This window comes from Dasypus novemcinctus, chromosome 6 (assembly GCF_030445035.2).
Source record: "Dasypus novemcinctus isolate mDasNov1 chromosome 6, mDasNov1.1.hap2, whole genome shotgun sequence".
NCBI lineage: Eukaryota > Metazoa > Chordata > Mammalia > Cingulata > Dasypodidae > Dasypus > Dasypus novemcinctus.
In genome coordinates, this window is record NC_080678.1 from 38,151,008 (window position 1) to 38,173,684 (window position 22,677).

The 22,677-nt window shown below is 40.5% G+C and overlaps 1 protein-coding gene and 1 pseudogene across 2 annotated transcripts in view; one reads left to right on the top strand and one right to left on the bottom strand.

Moving 5' to 3' along the window:
* CNNM2 (cyclin and CBS domain divalent metal cation transport mediator 2) overlaps nt 1-22,677 on the top strand; it is a 186,409-nt gene that overhangs the window by 89,770 nt on the left and 73,962 nt on the right. The window lies entirely within an intron of this gene.
* On the bottom strand, nt 4,708-10,093 carry LOC139439150 (annexin A2 pseudogene; annotated as a pseudogene).

A 22,677-nucleotide genomic window follows, 5' to 3' on the forward strand; every position in this document is an offset into this window, starting at 1 on the left:
CACATCTATTTCCCTCATATTCTCTTTAGGAACTCTTTAAGAACTAGAAAATATTATAGTAATTCACAGAATAAATTTTGTTTTAGTTTGCCTTGAATGCAGGTGCCATAAGTTAGCTTCTAAAATTATAAATGAATTATTTTAATTCATTTATAAGAATGAATTTTTAACATGTTTTGTTGAATGATTTCTCAGTCTCATTCAGAAGTTTCTCTGAATCCCTTGGGGTTACCGCTAGAGATAATTGCCTGGTCTTCTTGACAAAAAGTAAAATAATTTCTTAAATTAGTGCTCATATTGGTAGAAAATATGAAATGAAAAACGTAGAAGAATAAACAAAAGAAAATAAGTCATTGTAAATTCTCCTCCCAGAGATGACAACTTTAAGATGTTTCCATCCAGTACATTGTTTTTAAATTGTGTTTAAATATGCATAATATGGGAGTGCCTGTGTCCCTTGTATGAGGTCCTGAGTTTGATGCTTTGTACCTCCTCAAAACAAAACAAACAAATGAAAAATGAAAAAAACAGCTCTCCTTGGGGAGCAGAAGTAGCTCAGTAAAGTAGTTGAGTGCCTGCTTCCCATGTATGATGCCCTAGGTTCAATCCCTGGTACCTCCCCCTCCCCCAAAAATATTTGTATATAAATCTAAATTTACTCTTTTAACCATTTTTAAGTGTACAATTCACTGGCATTAAGTATATTAAAAATGTTGTGTAACCATCTGTTTCCAAAATGTTTTCATTATCCTGAACAGAAACTTCTATTCATTAGGCAGTACTCCCCATTCTCCCCTTTCCCCAGCCCCTGGTGACCTGTAGTCTACTTTCTTTCTCTGTGGATTTGCCTGTTCTAGATATCTCATACAAGTGGAATAATACAATATTTGTCCTTTTGTGTCTGCCTTATTTCACTTAGCATAATGTTTTCAAAGTTTATCCACGTTTTAGCATGTATCAATGTCATTCTTTTTTTAAAATGACAATTATATTCCATTGTATTTTATTCATAAGGATTTATGAGGATTTAATTTCATTCCTTGGTATGTAGAGATCCTATTTTGCCAGCCCCATTTGTTAAATAGACTTATCTTTCCCCCCATTTAATAGTCTTAGCACTGTTGTTGAAAAACAAATCGACCGTATATGTGAGGGTTTATTTCTGGACCCACTCTTCCATTCCATTAGTCTGTATATCCACGCTGTTTTGATTATTGTACCTCTGTAGCACACTGCCCCTCGCCTGCCCTCCCCAGATGGCTCCCTTGTCTGTTTGCTCGTTGTTTTTGCTTGCTGTTTTTGTTCATTGTCTGCTTGTTGTTTTTTTGCTCCTTTTCTGCTTGTTGTCTGGTTTTTCTTTGTTTTTGTTTTTGTTTTTTTTCTTTAGGAGGCACTGGGAACTGAACCTAGGACTTCCCATGTGGGAGGTGGGTGCTCAACTGGTTGAGCCATATCCACTTTTGTAGTAAGTTTTGAAATCAGTGAGCTGAATCCTCCAACTTTGTTCTTTTTCAATATCGTTTTCACTATTCGGGGTCCCTTGTAATTCCATATGTATTCCAGGATGAGTTTTTCTATTTGTAAAAAAAAACAAACAGTGTTGGGATTTTGTTAGTGATTGCATTGAAACTATAGATTGTTTTTGGTAGAATTGTCATTTTAACAGGGAAGCAGATGTGGCTGAACTGATAGAGCATCCATCTACCATGTAGGAGGTCTAGAGTTTGAACCCAGGGCCTCCTGGCCCACGGGCAGTGCTGCCATGCACAAGGAGTGCTGTGCCACACAGGGATGCCCCCCACATAGGGGTGCCCATGCTCAAGGAGTGCACCCTGCAAGGAGAACTGCCCTGCACAAAAAGCTCAGCCTGCCCAGAAGTGGTGCGGCACCCACGGAGAGCTGATGCAACAAGATGACACAACAAAAAAGAGACAGATTTCCACCTGACCAGAATGCAAGTGACACAGAAGCACACACAGCAAATTGACACAAGAGAGCAGACAACGGGGGTGGGGTGGGATGGGGGGGTGGAATAAATAAAAATCTTTAAAAAAATTGTCATCTTAACAGTATTAAAAGTTTCTAATCCATGAACACAAGATTATCTTTTTCCTTTTATTCAGATCTTTGATTTCTTTCAGCAATATTTTATAATTTTCAATATGCAAGACTTATACCTCCTTGGATAATTTGTTCCTAACTATTTCACTTTTTAATGCTATTGTAAATGGAATTGTTTTCTTAATTTCTTTTCTGGATTCTTTGTTGGTAGTATATAGAAATATAACTGATTTTTACATGTTGATTTTATGTCTTACAATTTTACCACAATATATTCTTTCTATTATTTTTTTATAATGATTTTTTAAAAAAGATTTATTTATTTATTTCTCTCCCCTTCACCCCCCGCCCCAGTTGTCTGATCTCTGTGTCTATTTGCTGAGTCTTCTTTTGTCTGCTTCTGTTGTTGTCAGCAGCACAGAAATCTGTGTTTCTTTTTGTTGTGTCATCTTATTGTGTCAGTTCTCCATGTGTGCGGCACCATTCCTGGGCAGGCTGTACTTTCTTTGGCACTGGGTGACTCTCCTTACGGGGTGCACTCCTTGCACAAGGAGCTCCCTTACACGGGGGACACCGCCGCGTGGCACAGCACTCCTTGCGCACATTAGCACTGCACATGGGCCAGCTCCATACAGGTCAAGGAGGCCCAGGGTTTGAACCACGGACCTCCCATGTGGTAGACTGATGCCCTAACCACTGGGCCAGGTCCGCCGCCTATTCTTTCTATTATTGATGAACATTTGGGTAGTTTTCTGAATATTCTTGTTCATCTCTTTTGGTGGATATCTATATGCATTTCTGATGGTTGTAATTTCTGGGTAATTGAGCACTGCTTCTCAAATTGCAATGTGTACACCAATCACCTGGGGATCTTTCAAAATGAAGATCCTGCTTCATTAGATCTTGGGTGAAGCCTGAGAGTCTCGGTTTCTAAAAAGCACTCAGAGGATGCCTGTGGTACTGTGGACCACATTTTAAATAGTAAACTCACAGGATCTACTTTTGTTCAGTTTTTGTAAATAATGCCAGTTTTCCAAAGTAGTTTTGTCAGTTCACATTCCTGTCAGTGGTGTATGAGATTCCTCTGTTTATGTATGTGTGAGTTTGTTTCTGAATTTTTTATTGTTTCACTGATCAATTTTTCTAATTGCACAAGTTCCCCACTTTTAATTACTTTAGCTTTCTAAGACTTGATACCTGGTAAAGTTAAGTCCTTGGACTTTGTATGTCTTCAAGATTATCTTGGCTCTTCTTGGTCCTTTGCATTTTCATATAAATTTTATTATTAGAAGTTTACACACAAAAACTTGCTAGAATTTTGACTCAGACTGCATTAAATCTAAAGGTTGGTGTGGAGAAGAATGTCTTTATAATATCCAAATTTCTGAACGTGGTATAGCCCTCCATTGTTAGGAATTAGTGTTTAATTCCTTTCAATAATACTTTGTTTTCTATGTAGAGGTCTCATTTTGGTAGTTTTTTCTTAGGTATTTGGTATTTTTAATGCTATTGTAAATGGTTTTATTTTAAAGTTTATAATTGTTGGTATAAAGTTTATAATCGTTGGTATATAGAAATATAATTGATTCTTTTATACTGATCTTTAATCAAGCCATAATGATAAATTGACTTTCTAATTTTCATTGTTTATATATTCTTTTGATTTTTCTGTGAACACAATCATCCTATATGCAAATAATGACAGTTTTATTTATTTTTTCCTTTCCAATCCTTATACTCTGCTGTTTCTTTTTCTTGCATAACTATACTGCTTAGGATCTACAATATAATGTTGAATAAAAGTAATGACAGGGAAGAGGATGTCGCTCAAGCAATTGGGCTCCTGTGTACCATATAGAAGGTCTAGGGTTCAATGCCCAGGGCCTCCTGGTGAAGGCAGGCTGGCCTGTGTGGTGAGGTGGCCCACGTGGAGTGCTGGCCTGCATGGAGAGCTGCTGCAGCAAGATGATGCAACAATCAGGACACAGAGAAGAGACAATAAGAGACACAGCAGACCAGGTTGCTGAAGTAGCGCAAGAGAATGATTGCCTCTCTCCCACTCCAGAAGGTCCCAGGATTGGTTCTTGGAGCCACTTAATTGGGGGTGGGGGTGGGGGGGACCAATCAATCAATCTTTAAAAAAAAAGTGATAACTGATATCCTTGATTCATTCCCTTCCTCAAGGGAAAAGCTTTAGGTATTATGTATTATGATATTTGATTTAGATTTTGTATAGATATTCTTCATCAAATTAAAAACTTTTTTTTTCTATTCCTAATTTGCTAGTAGATTTTTAAAAATTACTAGGTGATGAATTTTATTGAAAGCACTTTTTTGTTGTTATTAAAGGAATATTCAATCTCTTCATCTGTTTGTGATACAGTACACAGAGGCAAAATGTTTCACATCACAGATTTCACTTCTAGTTCCTTGGAATTTTCATTTCTTTGGCTAAAAGGAGAAACTAGACGGGAAAGCCAGGCAATATTTAGGCAACTAAACTAAAGCTGTGGAGAGCTAATGCTAGCTAACATCATCCTCACAAGTATGGGCTCAAAGGGGCTGTTAGTCACAAGCTGATTTTCTAGGGGTTAGTGGGAAAAAAGGGAGCACCGTGTCTGAATGCTTGTGTGGTTCAGACTTCAGCTATACTTGCCACACAGGTGCGGCATGCTTTCTGGTGGTTGCCTTGGTGCCTTGCTGGATGTAGTAGTACAGGGACTTGCCATACTTTCTCTTGAATTCAGACCACATTTTCTGTGGGAGATCATGATCTTAATCAGGACCTTATATCCTTCATGGAGCCGGATGGTCCATCAGCAGAAATTTCGGGGCTTGTTCTAAATACACCAGGCAGGTTTAGGAAAGCATTTTCCAGGTTGCCTTTGACCTCTTTCTTGGTGCTCTCCAACACGTCATAAGTATAGCTCTCATACTGTTCACACACTTTCTGGAGGTGGCACACACTCTGCTCAGTTATGTTGCTGATCCACTGGGAACATCAATATCTTTCCTTTCCTCTTTGCTTCAGTATCATAAGGATCTCAGGCATCTTGGTCAGTCCATAATCAATGACAGAGTCATCCTCTGCTCTCCTCTCCTTTGCAAGGGCAACCTTCAGCTTGTGGAAGTCACCAGTTGTGACAGAAACAAAGCACTTTTCTGGCAGTCTTCTATATTTCCTTGTAAAGGCTATAAATTTCCTGCAGCTCCTGGGGGGCCAGATAAGGCTGACGTCAGTGCTGACGCAAGTTCTTTTTTGGTCCTTCTGTGGAGTTGAAGGTGCTTTCCTGTCTCTGTTGACTGGTGCAATTGGTCAAAATGTTGACGATGATGACCTCATACATTCCTTTGGTCTTGATGGCTGTTTAAATGTTCAAAGCGTCCCTCCCAGCATCAAAGTTGATATTCACTTTGACTGAGCCCTGTGTACTTGCAAGTATAGAGTTATCACCTCCAAACAGAGTTTGCACAGAATTTCATGAATGGTAGATATTTTGAAAGAAGCTGGACTGGGTGCCAAGAGCTGTGAACACCCCTAGATGCAGAGTCTCTCTCTTTTTATTGAGATAATTATATGTGACTTTTCTTCCTTATTCTGTTAATATAATGAATTACATTGGTTGCTTAAAAAAATCATATTTTCCTGGAATAACCTCAATTTGGTTGGGATGTATTACCTTTTTTATATATTCTGGATTGGTTAATATTTTGTTATTACTTCCAGTATCCGTGTTAGGAAGATCATTATATAATATTCCTTTCCTTTTATATCCTTATCAGATATTACACTGGCCTCATAAAATGAATTAGGAAGTATTCTCACTTTTTATGTCTCTATAGGGGTTTATGTAAGATACTTATTTCTTCTCTAAATGGAATATTTCACTAGTGAAGCAATCTAGAGTTGTCTTTGAAGGATGGTTTTTAGTTATGGATTTAATTTATGTCACAGATATAGGACTATTTTATTTTTTAAAATTAGTTTTGGAAAGTTGTGCTTTATTAGGAATTTATGTTTCATTTATACTTTTAAGTACTTTGGCACAAACTTTTGCAAAAATATCCCTGTTAAAGTCTCTTTAAAAAAAGAATCTGGCAAAATATACGTAATATAAAAATCATTTTAAGTGAACAATTCTTTGACATTAAATGCATTGACAATACTGTGTAACTTTCACCATTATTTCCAGACTATTTTCATCATCCCAAATCAAAACTCATACTCATTTAGCAATAACTCCCCACTCTCCCCTGCCCCACTCCTGGTAACCATTATTCTGCTTTTTGTCTCTATGAATTTGCTTGTTCTAAATATTTGATGTAAGAGAAATCATACAATATTTGTCATGAGGTCTTCAAGGTGCATCCATATTATAGCATGTACCAGCACTTCACTTCTTTTTACAGCTGAATAATATTCCATTGAATGGATATACCACCTTTTGCTTATCCATTCATCTACTGATGGACACTTGGGTTGCTTCCAAGATTTATTTTATTTATTTATTCTTTGCCCCCTGCCTCATTATTTTGTGTTTGCTATCTGCTCTCTGTGTCCATTTGTTTTGTGCTCATTGTCTTTTAGGAGGTTCCAGGAACCGAACCTGGGACCTTCCATATGGTAGGGGGTACCCACCTGCTTGAGCCATATCCGCTTCCTGGTTGCACCATTTTATATTCCCACCAACAATGTACATATGTTCTTATTTCTCTGCATCCTTCCAACCCTTTTTATTTTTAGTTTTTTAAAAAATAATAGCCATTCTATTTGGTATGAAGTGGTTTCTCATTGTAGTGTTAATATGCATTTCTCTAATAGCTAATAATATTGAGCATCTTTTCATATACTTATTGGTCATTTGAGTATCTTCTCTGGAGAAATGTCTGCCCAAATCCTTGACCCATTTTTTTATTGGGTGGTTTATCTTTTTGTTGTTGATTTGTAAGAATTCTTTATATATTCTGGATCTTAAATCCTTATCAGATAGATATATGGTTTCCAGATTTTTCTCTTCACTTTCTTGATAATGTCCTTTACCCAAAATTTGAAATTTTGATGAAGTCCATTTTATCAGTTTTCTTTTGTTGCTTGTGCTTTTGGTGTAAAATGTACAAATCCATTGCCTACTACTACTATCATGAAGATATTTTCTTGAAAGAGTTTAATAGTATCAGCTCTGATATTTAGGTCTTTGGTCCCTTTTGAATAAATTTTTGTATATGGTGAGAGGTAGGGGTCCACATTCTTTTTTTTTTTCTTATAGATCTCCAGTTGTCCCAGCATTGTTTGCTGAAGAGGCTATTCTTTAAGTCCCATTAAATGGACTTGGCAGCTTTGTCAAAATCAATTGGCCATAGATATGTAGTTTTATCTCTGGACTCCCAATTATGTTACATTGGTCTGTATGTCTATCCTTATGCCAGTACGGTAGTGGACACTTGTGAGTTTCCTGGGTTCATTTTGCCAGGCACAAAGAATGGAATTCCACACCAAGTTTGCCTCCTAAAAGAGTGGGAGTAGCGGCAATATGTTGGCTTTTATCTAGGGAGGAGTTTGTAGCTAGGAAAAGGAGATTTACAGGTAAGCGTATATGCAGGTAGATTCTTTACTGTGCATGCTGTAGGCTTCCACGTGCTGTAACGTGATCATACATTGCATGATAAGAACATGTTATCTAAATCCATCCTAAAGGTGGAAAATTTACTTTTACAACTAACTAAAGTTCAGCTAAGTTTACTTTACTAATATACTGAGGCTGCACCAAGAACAGGAAAGTCTCATTCTTTTGTTAACTAGATTCTGGGGCCGGCTACAGACCACAGCTTCTAGCCAGTCTTTACCTTGATTGGCTGTTTCTTAAGTGAGACACTATGGGGAAAGGAAGCAGGTGGAGGTAGGACCCTTTACTGCTTCCTATGCAAGAATTCTTTGCAAAAGAATTCTTAGAAAAGACTTTTGCAAAGTCTTTTCTCCTGGGGTGCCTCTGGTACCACACTGTTTTAATTACTGTAGCTTTGTAGTAAGTTTTAAAATTGGAGAGTAGTAATCCTCCAACTTTGTTCTTCTATTTCAAGATGTTTTTCACTATTTGGAACCTATTGCAATTCCATATGAATTTAAGGATCACCTTTTCCATTTCTGCAAGAAAGGCCACTGGGATTTTGATAAGGATGGCATTGAATTTGTAGATCACTTTAGGCTATATTGACATTTTAACAATATTAAGTCTTCTAATCTGTGAACAGGGGCTGTCTCTCCATTTATTTAGAACTTCTTTAATTTCTTTCAGCAGTGTTTTGTAGTTTTCAGTGTACAAGATATTCATTTCCTTTGTTAAATTTATTCCTAGGTATTTTATTCTTTTAGATGCTATTGCAAATTTAATTGGTGTCTTGATTTTCTTTTCAGGATGCATCATTAATGGTGTAGAGAAACCCAACTGACTTTTGCATGTTTCTCTTGTATCCTGCAATTTTTCTGAATTGGTTTATTAGTTCTAATAGCCGTCTTGTAATTTTTTGGGATTTTCTACATATAGGATCATGCCATTTGCAAAATGGGGTTAGTTTTACTTCTTCCTTTCCAATTTGGATGCCTTTTATTTCTTTCTCTTGCCTGTGGGTTTCCCCCCACTAATTCTATTAATGTAGTGTATACATTGGTGATTTTTCTTATTTTGAGCCATCCTTGTATTCCTATAATAAATCCCACTTGGTCTTTTAATATACTGCTGGATTTGCCAGTACATTTTTAAAATTATTAAATATTTATTTATTTCTCCCCCCTCCTTCCAGTTATTTGTGCTTGCTGTGTCTGTTTGTTTTGTGCTTATCTTCTTTTTGGAGGCATCTGAATTGAACCCAGGACCTCCCATGTGGGAGGGAGGTGCCTAATTAGTTGCCACCTCTACTCTCTGCTTTGTTGTGTCTCTCATTGTGGTTTCCTCCTTTTGTCTCTTTTTTGTGTTAACTCACTGCACCAGCTCATTGCCTCAGAGCACTTTCTTGCTAGTCATTTTACGAGGCACCAGGAACTGAACCTGGGAACTCCTGTGTAGTAGGCGGGAGCTCAATTCCTTGAGCCACATCTGCTTCCCAGTACATTTTTGGGGATATTTATATTCTTGTGTTATATTTATCTGGCATTGGTATGAGCATAATTTGACCTTAAAGAATGAGTTAGGAAGTAATTCCTCCTCTTCTGTTTTTTTGTGAGAGTTTGAGAAGGATCGGTGTTAAATCATCTCTAAATGTTTGGTAGAATTCAGCACTGTAACTACCCAGTTGTGGACTTTTCTTTTTTGGGAGGTTTTTAATTACTGATTCAATTTCTTTACTTTTTATGGCTCTATTGAGATTTTCTAAATCTTGCATAAGATTAGGTCATTCATATGTTTCAAGGAAATTTGTCCATTTTATCCATGTTCTGTTATTTGTTAGCATATAATTGTTCATAGTACTTACTTATTAACCTTTTTATTTCTCTAAAGTTGATGGTAAATCCCCGCTTTCATTGGAGTATGGTAGCTGCTGTGCAAAGGGTGAATTCATTATCACACTACCAGCCTCTTCCCCCACCTCTTCCTTGGATGTTGAACAGTGTTCCACTAGACTCCAGGGTTTCAAAATAGTTGATTCAGACAGTTCCTGCCAGCTCATTAGTTGCTTTGGTGAAAGGATTTATTCCTCAAGCATCTTACTTGCCGTGTTCTGACAATCCTCCCCCTGCATATTAACTTTTTGATTTCTGCATGACCTGTCCATCGCCCCTTTTTATTGCTGATTTAGGTAATTTGTGTTTTCTCATTTTTTCTTGATTTGTTGTGACAGGCATTTATCAATTTTGCCACTTCAAATGGTGGGTTATTGATTTTTTTCTTTTGTATGTTGTTTTCTATTTCTTTCATTTTAAACTTTTTATTGAAATATTTGACACTTAGAGCACAGTTACAAAAATAATGCAAACCCCATTCAGAGAACTCCAACATACCTTTTCCCCCTGCCCTGCCACATCCACCAGTTTTAACATTTCGCCACATTTGTGTATCTTTCTATGCATCTGTCCATCTATTCATCAGTCCATTTTCTGAACACTAGGGTGTAGGTTGTATACATCATGCACCTTGAACATTTCATTCTGCCATGTAAAGTTCTCAAGAACAAGGATAGGGAAGCGGACTTGGCCCAATGGATGGGGCATCCGCCTACCACGTGGGAGGTCCGCGATTCAGACCCAGGGCCTCCGTGACCCTTGTGGGACTGGCCCATGCGCGGTGCTGATGCGTGTGTGTGGGGGTGCCATGCGGCACAGGGGTTCCCCCACGTGGGTGAGCCCCACACACGGGGTGTGTGCCCAGTGCCAGAGAGGGTGCAGCCTGCCCAGGGGTGGCGCCGTGTGCGTGTAGAGCTGACTAGCAGAATGGTACTGCAGGGGGAAACCCAGATTCCTGGTGCTGCTGGTGGGGATGGAGGCAGTCATGGGGGGCACGCAGCCGGTGGACACAGAGAGTAGACAGCTGGGGGGGAGGGGAAGGGGGAGAGAAATACATAAATAAATAAATCTTAAAAAAAAAAAAAGAACAAGGATATTTACTTATATAACCACCTAAAATGCAGTTTATCAAGTTCAAGAAATTTAACATTAATATATAAAGTTTACAGTCTATATTCCATTTTTTTCAACTGTCCGAATAATATCGCTTTGGGCCTTTGCTGATCCTGCCCAGGATCACGTATTGCATTTAGTTGTCATTGTCTCTGTAGTTGCTTATTCTTTTATTTCACTTGTGAGAACATATGCAACATAAATGTTCTTATCTAACCATGCTCAAGCATACCATTCATTGGGATTTCTCATATTTTAATTTTGCAGTCCCTCACCATCTTCCATTACCAAAAGTTTCCTATCTTCCCAAAGAGAACGCTTATATCCATTATACAAAAACTCCCCTTGCTCTCAATCCTCCACCCCTGGCAATTTGTACTTTAATTTCTGTCCCTGTGAGTTTGTATAATCTCCAATATTTTCTTTGTAATTACCATGGGTCTTAAATTTAACATCTAAAATCCGTAACAGTCTTACTTGCTTTGATACCAATTTTACTTTAATAGTGTACACAAACTTTTTATATTTCCCTATCTTTTTTTTTTTTAGATTTATTTTTATTTATTTCCCCTTCCTGTCAGCTCGCATTGTCAGGCGACTACATCTCTTCTTTTGTTTGTTGCGTCATCTTGCTGCATCAGCTTTTCACGTGTGTGGTGCCACTCCTGGGCAGGCTGCGCTTTTTTCACGTGGGACATTTCTCCTTGCGGGGTGCACTCCTTGTGCATGGGGCACCCCTACATGGGGCACCCCTGCATGGCATGACACTCCTTGTGTGGGGCAGCCCTGTACGTGGGCCATCTTACCACATGGGTCAGGAGGCCCTGGGTATTGAACCCTGGACCCTCCATATGGTAGGTGGATGCTCTATTAGTTGAGCCACGTCTGCTTCCCTCATCCCCCTATCTTTATGTAGTTCTTGTCACAAATTATGTGTTCATACATTATGAATCCAAAACCATTGATTTATCATTACATTTTATGCATTTGCCTTTTAGATCCTGAAGGAAGTAAAATGTTAAGATAAAAATCAAAATGTAATAGTACTGACATTTACACTTACCCATATCATTACCCTCACCAAAGCTCTTTATTTCTTCATGTGGCTTCAATCTATTGTTTATTGTCTTTTCCTTTCAACCTGCAGAGTTCTGTTTAGCATCCCTTGGGGGCCAGTCTAGTGATGACAAAGTCCCTAAGCTTTTGTTAATCTGTGAATTTCTTACTCTCTGTGAATGTCTTGCTCTCTTTCTCTCAGTTTTGAAAGCCAGTTTTGCTGGATATAGAATTCTTGGTCCACAATTTTTTCCTTTCACCACTTTAAATATGTCATTCTACTGTCTTCTTGATTCTGCGGTTTCTGATAAGCTATCAGCGTTTAATCTCATTGAGGCTCCCTTGTGTATGACACACTGCTTCTCTCTTGTGGCTTTCAGAATTCTCTTTAACCTTGGCATTCAACAGTTTGATTATAATATGCTACAAGTGGGTCTATTAGGTTTATACTATTTGGACTTCATTGAATGTCTTGGATGTGTATATTCATGTCTTTCATTAAATCTGGGCACTTTTCAGCCAATATTTCTTTTTTTAAAAAAATTTTTTAATTTCTCTCCCCTTCCCGCCCTTCCCCCAGTTGTCTTCTCTCTGTGTCCATTCGCTGTGTGTTCTTCTGTGACCGCTTCTATCTTTATTAGTGGCACCAGGAATTTGTGTTTTTTTTGTTGTGTCATCTTGTTGTGTCAGCTCTCCCTGTGTGCAACGCCATTCTTGGGCAGGCTGCACTTTCTTTCATGCTGGGCGGCTCTCCTTACGGGGTGCACTCCTTGTGCATGGGGCTCCCCTACGCGGGGGACACCCCTGTGTGGCATGGCACTCCTTGCGCACATCAGCACTGCATATGGGCCAGCTCCACATGGGTCAAGGAGGCCTGGGGTTTGAACCACGGACCTCCCATGTGGTAGGCGTATGGCCTATCCATTGGGCCAAGTCCGCTTCCCCTCTTTTTTTTTTTTCCGATATAACATTTATTTATTTTTATTTTTTAAGATTTATTTTATTTATTTCTCTCCGCTTCCCCCCCCCCCCCCCCCGCCGTTGTCTGCTTTCTGTGTCCATTCGCTGTGTGTTCTTCTGTGTCCACTTGCATTCTTGTCGGGCAGCACCGGGAATCTGTGTCTTTTTTTGTTGCATCATCTTGCCGCGTCAGTTCTCTGTGTGTGTGGTGTCCCTCCTGGGCGGGCTGCGCTTTTTACGCACCAGGCAGCTCTCCTTGTAGGGCTCACTCCTTGCACATGGGGCACCCCTGTGTGTGGGATATCCCTGCGTGGCACGGCACTCCTTCTGCATGGGCGAGCTCGCCACACGGGTCAGGAGGCCCTGGGTATCAAATCCTGGACCTTCCATATGGTAGGTGGACGCTCTATCAGTTGAGCCACATCTGCTTTCCCAGCCAATATTTCTTGAACATCCTCTCTGCCTTCTCTCCTTCTCCTTTTAGGACTCCCACAATGTGTATATTGCTTTGCTTGCTGGTGTCCCTAAGTTCCTGAGGTTCTGTTCACTTTTATTCTTCGTTCTTTCTCTTTTCTGCTCCTCAGACTGAATGATTTCAATTATCTTGTCTTCAAGTTCTCTGATTTCTTCTGCTGGCTCCAATCTGCTGTTGAATCCCCCTAGACAATTTTACATTTCTTTCAGTGTGGTCTTCAGCTCTGTTTGGTTCCTTTTCACAGTTTCCATCTTTCTTTTGATACTCTCTTTGTGTTCATCTACCATTTTCCTGATTTCCTTTAGTTCTTTGTCCATGGTTTCCGTTAGCTTTTTAATCATTTTTAAAAAGTTTTCATCGGATATGTCCCAGGTCTGATCCTTCTCGGTCATGCCTTTTTTTTTTTTTAAAGATTTATTTTATTCATTTATTCCCGTCCCTCCCCCCCCCTCCCAGTTGTTTGCAGTCGCTGTCTGCTCTGTGTTCATTTGCTGTGTGCTCTCTGTGTCTCCTCAACATTTCTTTTTGTTTTGTTTTGTTTTGTTTTTTTATGAACTCTTTTTTTTTTATTGATTTTGTAAAAATATTACATTAAAAAAATATGAGGTCCCATTCAACCCCACCACCCCCACCGCACCCCCCCCCCCCCAGCAACACTCACTCCCATCATCATGACACATCCATTGCATTTGGTAAGTACATCTCTGGGTATCTCTGCACCTCATGGTCATTGGTCCACATCATGGCCCACACTCTCCCCCATTCCATCCAGTGAGCCCTGGGAGGATTTACAATGTCCGGTGATTGCCCCTGCAGCACCATCCAGGGCAACTCCAAGTCCCAAAGGCGCCTCCACATCTCATCTCTTCCTGCCATTCCCCATACCCATCAGCCACCATGTCCACTTTTCCCACTCCAATGCCACCTTTTCTCTGGGTCCTTGGATTGGTTGTGTCCGTCGCACCTCTATATCAAGAGGAGGCTCAGATTCCACATGGTTACTGGATGCAATCCTCCTGCTTTCAGTTGTAGGCACTCTAGGCTCCATGGTGTGGTGGTTGTCCTTCTTCAACTCCATCTTAGCTGAGTGAGGTGAGTCCAATAAATCAGATTGTAGGAGCTGGAGTCTGTTGAGGCTCAGGGCCTGGCTATCATATTGTCAGTAAAAAGATTCAATCCCCTAAATATATCTTAAACCCCAATACCAACTACAATTCCAGTAAAGTAGCATGATAGTCTTATGAAAAGAGATCCCCTCTGGGTCCAGTTTCATCATGCAGAAACATCAGCTCCAAAGAAGGGCCATCTGACATGGCAGTGAACCCTATCTGCCATGACCATAGAACCCATGGGTCCCTTTAGCCCTCAAAGGAACCAGTACCTGGGGATTGTATCTACTTTATCTGTCTCTTAGACTCTGCTCAGTTGTGTATAAGGGCAATCCTTCTGACAGCCTCCAGACTCTTTTTTTTTTAGAGACTCATAGCCATATAAACTCATTTCTCCTTTCTATTTCCCCCTTACATTAGATCAAACAGCATTTTAAAGTCATATTATTCTATGTAGACAGGGATATTCTGCTGATCCGCATCGAACCTTCAATTCAAGGTCATTTTCCAGTTGCATTATCAGTTGTTAGTTGATAGTGATCCCTCGGTGCCAGGGAGGCTCATCCCTGGGTGTCATGTCCCACGCTGGGGGGAAGGCATTGCATTTAGATGCTGAGTTAGGCTTCGAGACTGGCCACATTCCTCAACATTTCTTTAGGAATCACCGGAATCTTAACCTGAGACTTCCCATTTGGAAGAGAGGTGCTCAATCACCTGAGCCACCTCAGCTCCCTGGTTTGTTGTGTGTCTCATTGTCTTTCCTCTTTATGTCCCTTTTGTTGTGTCATCTTGTTCCGTGAGCCTGCCTGCCATGCCTGCCTGCCACGCCAACTCGCCTTCTCCAGGAGGGATCAGGAACTGAACCTGGGACCTCCCATGTGGTAGGTGGGAGCCCAGTTGCTTGAGCCACACCACTTCCTGTCATTCATGCTTTTTAATGCTTTAATCTTGCCTGAGCCATCACTTCTTGCTTCTTTGTGTGTTTTGTAACCTTTTGTTGAAACGTGTATATTTTCATATTTTAATATGTCATTGATGAAATTTAGACTTTGAGGTATCTTTTCTTTAAGTTTGTTCTTAAACTTAAAGTTTAGTAAAGTTAAGTTTCTTTAAGTTTGTATTCTGGTAGTGTTATTACAGAGCTTCCCTTGATGCCAGGAGCTAAGGAAAAAAAAAAAAAAGGAAAAAAAAAAACATTTTGCGCAGTCTTTGCAGATTGACCTGTAAAAGTGTTCTCTTTCAGGGGTTATCATACAGTGAGTTTAGAGAACAGTTCCAGTCCAAAGCATTAGGGGCCTCCCCGATCCATTCTGTGCATGGGTCTTGTGTTGGGCGTGTTTTATGTGGCTCTAAGCATTCCCCATTTACATGGTTCCAGCTGTCCACTCTTCCCTCAAACAGTTTCCTCATAGTCCCTAGTACTACGGTATATGTCTAGCCATCCCTTGCCCCAGGCAGCAGTACTTGACTGTTTCCTCACAGTGTTCTGTAGGGCAGCTCGGTGAGCTCCCTTTTCCACTCCAGGCAAACTCTTGAGACCATGAGTCCCTCTGGCCAGTGCTGGACAGATTTTGCCAGATGTAACATTCTCCAAGTATGTGCGTGAGGGTTACTCTGCTCCTGTTGGAACTAGGTCTAGGGTTCTGTTCTGGGAGTTTGGGCCAGCTCCATGCCCTGGTGGTGAGGGGTAGAGATGGGGCCAGCCAGGGCTACAGGAGATCCTACTGCTTTTAAATAGACTTTTTCACGAGTCATTGCTTATTCTGCTACTGCAGTCCTTTATCTGTTTTCTGGAGCTTTGAGAAAGATGTTTCCGCCAGTTCTTGCTGGTTGTTTGAAGGTTGTAGGAGGATAAGGGAATGGATCCCTGAGATGTCTCACTCTGCCATCTCAATCCCATTTTATTTATTTTTTGCTCTTATCTGTATTTCTTCTCTTCCCGTTTCTTTGGGTTTAATTTAGGTACTAATTTCTTTGGGTTTATTTTAATTTGTTTTTTTTTGTTTGTTTCTTGATTATTGATTTTTCAGTCTTCTTTTTAAATATATGTATTTAAGGCTATATATTTCCCTCTAAAATATCCCTGTAGCTGTGCTCAGTGTATTTTATGTCTCATTTCTAATGTCATTATCTTCAGATATCTTCTGATTTCCATTGTGATTTCCTCTTTTACTTAGGGCTAATTCAGAACTCTATTTGGGGATTTTCTAGCTATCTTTTTGTTATTGCTTTTTAATTTCATATCACTGTGATTAGAAAAAAATAGGGTAAAATTTCAATCCTTTGAAATTTAAGCCTTGTCCTATTATTTATCTAGCTTTTTTTGTTTAGATATTTATTTGATTTTAATAATGAGTCATTAACACCTTAATCTCTATCAGTGATAAGGCTATGTTAAGAGTGATGGGGGCATTCTTCTCATGAACAGTTTACGTATGGATATGCCTAACTTGTCTTCTTTGCTTTTCTTTCTCTTTCCTCTTTAGGAATCACCCTTCCAATTATGTTCTTAAAGTCGAACATTATGTAATTTTCTCTTCACTAAACTAATAATCACATTATTGCTTTCTATCTCTGAGGCTGCTCCTAAATCCTACTAAGAAGAGTTTTGTGTGTTCTGTATCTTTTCAGTCTCATATTTACAGTTTCTTTTGGTAGAGTACTATTAGAGAATTTTTACAAGTTTATGTGTTTAATTCTAGAGAGAAACCTTATTTCCCTTAGCTTCAAAATCTTAGTGGGACACCTCACTGTCACCCAGGAGAAGCTATATAGTTTGCGAGGCCCAGGGCAAAATGGTGGATAGCTTGCTCAAAAATTAAGAATTTTGGGAATTGGATGTAGCTCAAGTGATAGGGCTTCTGCCTACCATATGGGAGGACCTGGGTTTGATCCCTGGGGCCTCCTGGTGAAAAAGAAGAGGAGAGAGCATGCCTGCGTGGTGAGCCAGTGCCTGTGTGGTGAGCCAGTGCCTGCATGGCAAGCCAGTGCCTGCACAAATGCCCATGTGGCGAGCCATTGCCTGCATGGTGAACTAGAGTCCGCACAAGTGAGTCACGCAACAAAGAGATGAGGGGGAGAGTCGAGGTGAAGCACAGCAGAAACCAGGAACTGAGGGCGCGCAGCAAACAGGGAACCTCTCTCCACATCAGAGGTCCCCAGGATTGAATCCCGGAGAATCCTAAAGGAAGAAAAAATAAGAGGAGAAGACCAAGGGAGAGATGGATGAGGGAATTGCACAGCAGATGGATACAGACAGCAAAGACAGCAGGGTGGGGGAAGGGGAGATAATAAATAAATTAATTAAATAAATCTTTTAAAAAATTAAGAATTTCAAGACAGCAACCAAAGAGCGTTAAACCACATGTGTGGCCCTTCTGAGTGTTGCGCCTTGTGCAGCTGCGCGGGTCGCCTGTGAAGCCAGCTCTACTTTCTGCGCTGTGTTTAGACTATTTATAAGTCAGAAATATTAGTATTACAAATCTTTAGAGAATTTTTCAAATGTTCACTTTGTACTTTCATAAATGTGGACTCTTAATGCATATTCTCAAGCATTAAAAATCCATGTTTTCTAAGTTCTCTTTTATAATTATAATGCAGTTTATAATGTTGGCTAAATACCTGTCACTTTAGGAAAGTAGTTGTGGCTCAACTGATAGAGCATCTGTCTACCATACGGAGGGTCCAGGGTTCAATACCCAGGGCCTCCTGACTCATGTGGTGAGCGAGCCCATGCACAGTGCTGCTGCGTGCAAGGAGTGCCCTGCCACACAGGGGTATCCTCCGTGTAGGGGTGCCCCATGCCCAAGGAATGCACAGCACAGTCCGCCCATGAGTGGTGCTGTGCACATGGAGAGCTGATGTAGCAAGATAACACAACTACAAAAAAAAAGTGACACAGTTTCCTGATGCCACATGACAAGAGTGCAGGTGGTCACAGAAGAACACACAGCAAATGGACACAGAGAGCAGACAACGGGGAAGAAGGGGAGAGAGATAAATAAATCTTTAAAATAAATAAATAAATACCTGTCAGATTAGATAACCTGATATACTCAACTATGGGGAACATTTGAGTCCTTAAAAATAGGTCCAATTTACAAAAATAATGCTGCATAAGAAAAGTTTTTTAAAAATTTATCTATTTCTTTCTTTTTTTAAAAGATTTATTTATTTATTTAATTCTTCCCCCCCTCCCCTGGTTATCTGTTCTCTGTGTCTGTTTGCTGCGTCTCGTTTCTTTGTCCGCTTCTGTTGTCGTCAGTGGCACGGGAAGTGTGGGTGGCGCCATTCCTGGGCAGGCTGCACTTTCTTTCACCCTGGGCGGCTCTCCTTACGGGTGCACTCCTTGCGCTTGGGGGTCCCCTACGCGGGGGACACCCCTGTGTGGCAGGGCACTCCTTGCGCGCATCAGCACTGTGCATGGGCCAGCTCCACATGGGTCAAGGAGGCCTGGGGTTTGAACCGTGGACCTCCCATGTGGTAGACGGACGCCCTAACCATTGGGCCAAGTCCGTTTCCCCTTTATTTCTTTCTCCTCGCCCCCTACTGTCCCTTGCTGCCCCCTTCCCCCCCCCCCCCCATTGTTTGTACTCTCTCTCTGCTCTCTCTTTTTTTTTCCAGGAGGCACCAGCAACCAAACCCAGGGCCTTCCATGTGGGAGGGAGGCATCCAATCACTTGCGCCATCTCTACTCCCTGCTTGTATTCTCATTGTATTTCCTTGCTGTGTCTCTTTGTTGTGTCATCTTGCTGTGTCAGCTCGCTGTCTTGCTTACCTTCTTTATGAGACACTGGGAGCCGAACCTGGGACCTCCCATGCAGCTGGCGGGTACCCAACTGCTTGAGCCACATCTACTTCCGTCTGTGTAAGAAATTTGATATTGCTTTATGGCATTTGAGTAGACTACTTTTCTGATTTAATCTCAATTTTTTATTGTTCAACCATTGGATTTTTCTTTTTATCAGATCAGAAATGCGATTGCATTTTACGTTAGTGAAGTAGAGTTTGATGGCTTTTCCATATAAACTGTCAATGTTACCAGTTAACCAATGTGTAAATATATCCAAGCATTTCAGTTGTTTTTTGTTTTCAGAATATAATAGAGAAGAGGAATTATTCCAACACACACCTCTATATGTAAATGAATAATATGTTTTGCTGTGTTTACTTCTTAATGAGAATCACACATTTTAATAAAATTCAAGGGAACAGATATGGCTCAAGCAGTTGAGCGCTTGCTTGCCAGGTTGGGTTCCTGGTGCCTCCTAAAAAAAGTGGAAAAAATACATTGCAAAATAGTATATATAGATGACCTTCATCTTTAGTTTTTAAGATACATGTGAAATGAAAAAACTTTGGAAAGATAAACACTGAAATGTTAGTGGTCATTGTCTCCTTTTTTCCCCCCAAAGATTTATTTTATTTTATTTATTCCCCTCCCACCCTCATTGTTTGAGGTCACTGTCTGCTCTCTGTGTCCATTTGCTGTGTGCTTTCTGTGTCTGCTTGTCTTTTCTTTAGGAGGCACCGGGAACTCAACCTGGGACCTCCCTTGTGGAAGAGAGGCGCTCAATCACTTGAGCCACCTCGGCTCCATGGTTTGTTGTGTCTCTCATTGTCTTTCCTCTTTGTGTCTCTTTTGTTGCATTACCTTGTTGCATTGGCTTGCCGCGCTTGCCCACTGTGCCAGCTTGCCTTCTCCAGGAGACTTTGGGAACTGAATCTGGGACCTCCTGTGTGGTAGGCGGAGGCCCAATTGCTTGAGCCAATCTGCTTCCCTCACTGTCTCTCTTTTTTCAAGGGTTTATTTATTTATTTATTATTTAATTCTCTCCCCTTCCCTCCCTCCCCCACCCACCCCAGTTGTTTGCTCTCTGTGTCCATTCACTGTGTGTTCTTCTGTGTCCGCTTGTGTCAGCAGCACCCAGAATCTGTGTCTCTTTTTGTTGCGTCATCTTGCTGCATCAGCTCTCCATGTGTGCAGCGCCATTCCTGGGCAGCCTGCACTTTTTTCGTGCTGGGCGGCTCTCCTTACAGGGCACACTCCTTGTGCATGGGACTCCCCTACACAGGGGACACCTCTGTGTGGCATAGCACTCCTTTTGTGCATTAGTGCTGCGCGTGGGCCAGCTCACCACATGGGTCAGGAGGCCCTGGGTTTGAACCTTGGACCTCCCATGTGGTAGGCGGATGCCCTATCCATTGGGCCAAATCCGTTTCCCTCCCTCATTGTCTCTTTTTTTTTTCCTAAGCCAATTACTTTAAAAAAAATATATTTATTTATTTATTTCTCTTCCCTTCCCCCCACCCCGGTTGTCTGTTCTCTGTGTCTATTGGCTGCATCTTCTTTGTCTGCTTCTGTTGTTGTCAGCGGCATGGGAATCTGTGTTTCTTTTTGTTGCGTCATCTTGTTGTGTCAGTTCTCCATGTGGGTGGCACCATTCCTGGGCAGGCTGTACTTTCTTTTGCACTGGGCGGCTCTCCTTAGGGGGCGCACTCCTTGCGCGTGGGGCTCCCCTACGCGGGGGACACCCCTGCATGGCACGGCACTCCTTGCGTGCATCAGCACTGTGCATGGGCCAGCTCCACACAGGTCAAGGAGGCCTGGGGTTTGAATTTCCCCCCCTACCACCAGAATTCCTCCCTCCCCGGAGTCAATCAATATTATTAATTTTCTTATATCCTTCCAGAAATATATAAATAATACATGTATTTATTATTCCTTCCCCTTTTTGTATGATATCATACTGTATGCATATTTATATGCCTTACTTTTTTCTTTTCATAATATATCTTAGGGATAGTTCATATTGGTACAAAAAACAGCACTCTCATTCTTTTTTTTATGGTTGCCACCTTCGTGTTGTGTTAAAATTTTATATTTTTACATTTGAAATGTTGGTTTCAGTTTTGGATGGAACATTGCAAAAAAACCTGATGTAGTTGGAAGAGGGTAACTAACATAGTTAAAAGGATTATTTGAACTAAATTACAAATATTCTGTTGGGAAAACAAATGGTAAGTAATGAGGGTGGAATATAATAATTATATTTTATACAACCATGGAATATATGAATGTGGCACTAACTTTCTGATCAGCTTGTCTTAGAATTTTAGAATTGTGTGTGTAGGGCACTTAAAAGAAGCAGATGGCTACTTCTTATACCAGAAAAAATTCCAGATGGATTAGTTGTAGGAGAATACATTGTTTTTCCTTTTCATACTCCTAACTGGGGAGAGCCTTTCTATAATTACACAAAATTCAGAATTTGTTAAGGAAAATATTGACAGACTTGACTATAACCCATAAAGCATGTTTAATGGCAACCCCAGGTTGGGATAAATATTTGCAAAATAAATGACAATGTAATATTTTTAATTTACAAAGAGCATTTATTTATTTTTTCCTTCCCCTCCCCCACCCCCATCCTGCTGTTTTTGCTGTGTCCATTCACTGTGTGATCTTCTGTATCTATTTCTCCTTTTGCCTTCTCTTTTCATCTTTCTCCTCTAGGATTCAGAGGAATTCAATCCTGGGGACCTCTGATGTGGAGAGAGATTTCTTGTCAATTGCGCCACCTCAATTCCTGGTCTCTACTGTGCTTCACCTTGACTCTCCCCTTTTTCTGTCTTTGTTGTGTCATCATCTTGCTGTGTGACTCACTTGTGTGGGCACTGGCTCACTGTGCAGGCACTCGGCTCGCCATGCGGTTACTGGCTCGCCATGTGGGCACTTGCCTCGCACACGGGCACTCGGCTCACCGTGTGGACACTTGGGTCACCACAAGAGCACTCGGTTCACCACATGGGCACTGGCTTGCTGCATGGGCACACTTTCTCTTCTTTTTCACCAGGAGGCCCCAGGGATCGAACCTAGGCCCTTCCATGCAGTAGGTAGAGGCCTTGACTTGATCCACATCTGTTTCCCCAAAGAGCTTTTAAATTAAAAAAAAAAATTTTTAAGTAGAAAAAACAGAGATATTAACAAAAAATAACAGTAATAAATAAACACGAAACTGTGTTAAATCTCTCTAGTAATCAAAGTTATGCAAATAAAACAAGACATATTTTATCCCCTTTATTAAATAAAATGCAAAGATTGGTAAAATCCAAAGTTGAGGGTACAGAAAAATAGACTTTGTCTTACGTTCTCTCTAGAGAGCTGTTTTGTGTAATATGTATCAAACTTTAGAGTGAACCTTCTCTTGTCTATTTGAAATGTTCTCCAAAAGATTTGTAGTATATTTATTTATACTATTAGTATATACTATCTAATTAAATTATTTGATTAGTAAAGTAAATTTCATCCTAGTCCTTTTCTGAATAAGGAAGATGTTAATTTATATGATTAGGACATAATTTGAGCTCAATTTCATAAACACTTTTAAATTGTAAACTTGTAGATA